This window comes from Limulus polyphemus, unplaced genomic scaffold (genome assembly GCF_000517525.1).
Source record: "Limulus polyphemus unplaced genomic scaffold, Limulus_polyphemus-2.1.2 Scaffold10944, whole genome shotgun sequence".
NCBI lineage: Eukaryota > Metazoa > Arthropoda > Merostomata > Xiphosura > Limulidae > Limulus > Limulus polyphemus.
In genome coordinates this window covers 1-3,149 of record NW_013676554.1, presented here as the reverse complement: position 1 = coordinate 3,149, position 3,149 = coordinate 1, and the positions used below count along the sequence as shown (strand labels likewise).

General features: G+C 28.9%; 1 long non-coding RNA gene across 1 annotated transcript; it reads right to left on the bottom strand.

Annotated features, from left to right (window-relative positions):
- Positions 1-129: 129 nt before the first annotated feature.
- On the bottom strand, positions 130-1,423 carry LOC106476583. Its single transcript, XR_001291910.2, has 2 exons — positions 1,201-1,423; positions 130-830 (listed from the first exon to the last, which is right to left on the bottom strand). It is a non-coding gene; the product is annotated as an uncharacterized LOC106476583 (long non-coding RNA).
- Positions 1,424-3,149: the final 1,726 nt, after the last annotated feature.

Here is a 3,149-nt window from a genome sequence, read left to right as displayed (position 1 = left end):
TTATTTAAACTACATATTCAAGTTGTAAGTATTCCTATTACTTTAAAACAAGAACATCCAGCTTTAAATCTTGTCAGTTCAGTAGATGAGCATATCGCATTTCTGAATTTAAAGAAACTTTGAAAAGAATACATTTCATAATTTTTATTCACAACATCAAAAGGACCTATCACAAATAAAACAGATACTTGAAGGGTTACAATCACTCAACAAATATTTTAACAGAAATGTGTCCATCAATTTCTCTTTAATACATCATATCACCATGTTTCTCCAAGTTTACACTGCAGCTCTTAAATGAATGCTTCTAGGGTAATTAAGCTTACTTCTACAGCTTGTGTTAATTACTTCATCTAAATACAAGTTATTCCTAGTGCTTTAGTGTTTAATTTATTCATTACCAAAACATATACAGAATTAATTATTACTTACAGTATTTCTTAACAGTTAGTAAATAATAGTTATAATTATATATTTCATAGATAAGAAAGTCATCTCTATTGGAGCCACAACAATTGTGGTTATTGTTTATAGTTTCAAAACAACGGCAACACATTTGATTGCCGTTTATGAGAAACAAAATCATGAAACAATTGCTTGGATGCTACTATTCAAGTGAAAGTTTATAATACAAAGAGACATTTCTTACAAATTTTCACTTAAGAGCTGAAATAGTTCTTTAAACATGATTAAACAAACTGAAACCAAACCAAACCAAAAAAGAAGGAAGTATTATGAAGCTTATTTGACGGTATCCATGAGAAAGCAAATGATCAGGTAAGGATTAAAAACGTTCTTTTCTCCAAGTTGTTTTTTTCTTTTCCGAAAGTCTGAAAAGCAGAAAATGTGTTAATAATGATTTTAAAATGCCACCATGAATTTTGTTTTAAGTAATAAAGTGAAAAAAAAAGGTATTTAGTGCTTTCACTTTTTTTTAGAAACAATAACAAAATCATACTTATGTTGAGTTAGTACACACTTCTTGAATAAAAGCAATTAGTATAATACAGAGAATGTTGAGTAAAACCTGTTGCACCATTAATGATTATGAATAAAGATACTTACCAATTAACTAGGCATGTTAGAGCATTTTTTATTATATATATATATATATCAAAAGGAACATGATACTATAAAGACTGATTTTTATCAATTATATGAAAGTTAAATCAGAAAACTACACACTTTGTAAGGCCATACCTTATAAAAAGATTCCTAGATTCAAAGATCCCCTTCCATTAAGACATTGAGTGAGAAAGTAGCACTACGTTCACCTGAGTGGTCTGAAGTAACCACCGTATACTGTCCAACATCAGCTTCTAATGTTGATGGGATTTTTAATGTATAAGAGTGACCTTTCTTAGTGATCTTATGCCTTGGGCTTTCTTCTTCTAATGGTTTCCCATCTTTGAGCCAACGTACTGAACAGAAGAAACATATTTTAAAACTTTCTGGACATTACTCTTTTAACCTCTCTTGATACAAAAAGGAGTGGAAATTTTCAACGAAGTAAGTAAATCCAATATAGCTCTGACTAAATGTTAACTGAATTATCAAAATGGTTCATCAATCTGAGAAACCAAGAACATAAAACTCCTATACATATTATAGGAAACTGCACAAATAATAACTAAAATAAAAATATATTAATTTTATCAATTTCCTTCAATTTTTATACATCCCTGTTCCTTCTTCACTTTTGTTATAAGTCATACTTCTAGACCTGCATGGTCAACTGTACTGTCACAGAATTATAACTTCAACAAGAAGAAATTGAAAATAAAGTTTGAAAAAACAGATGACATTTCTACAGACAGGAAATTATGTGAAACAGAACAATATTTATATACATCTTTCTAGAGAGAAGAAACCATCAAAATGAAAACAGAACAATATTTATATACACCTGTCAAAAGAGAAGAAACCATCTAACTTAAAACAGAACAATATTTGTATACACCTATCAAAAAAAAAGAAACCATCTAACTTAAAACAGAACAATATTTATATACACCTATCAAAAGAAAAGAAACCATATAACTGAAAACAGAACAATATTTATATACACCTTTCAAAAGAAAAGAAACCATATAACTGAAAACAGAACAATATTTATATACACCTTTCAAAAGAAAAGAAACCATCTAACTTAAAACAGAACAATATTTATATACACCTTTCAAGAGAGTAGAAACCATATAACTGTAAACAGAACAATATTTATATACACCTATCAAAAGAAAAGAAATCATCTAACTTAAAACAGAACAATATTTGTATACACCTATCAAAAAAAAGAAGCCATCTAACTTAAAACAGAAAAATATTTATATACACCTATCAAAGGACTAGAAACTATGAAACTGAACACAGTAGAAGATTTGTATACACCTATCAAACTCAACACAGTAAAAGATATATATAAACCTATCACACTCAACACAGTAAAATATATATATAAACCTATCACACTCAACACAGTGGAAGATTTGTATACAAGTATCAAACTCAACACAATAGAATATTTGTATACAACTATCAAACTCAACACAGTAGAAGATTTGTATACACCTATCAAACTCAACACAGTAAAAGATATATATAAACCTATCACACTCAACACAGTAAAATATATATATAAACCTATCACACTCAACACAGTGGAAGATTTGTATACATCTGTCAAACTCAACACAGTTGAAGATTTGTATACAACTATCAAAGTTAACACAGTAGATTTGTATACATCTGTCAAACTCAAGGCAGTTAAAGATTTATATACAACTATTAAAGTCAACACAGTAGAAGATTTGTATACAACTATCAAACTCAACACAGTAGAAGATTTGTATACAACTATCCAACTCAACACAGTAGATTTGTATACATCTGTCAAACTCAACACAGTAGAACATTTGTTTACATCTGTCAAACTCAACACAGTAGAACATTTGTATACATCTGTCAAACTCAACACAGTAGAACATTTGCATACAACTATCAAATTCAACACACTAGATTTGTATACATCTGTCAAACTCAACACAGTAGAACATTTGTTTACATCTGTCAAACTCAACACAGTAGAAGATTTGTATACATCTGTCAAACTCAACACAGTAGAAGATTTGCATACAACTATCAAACCC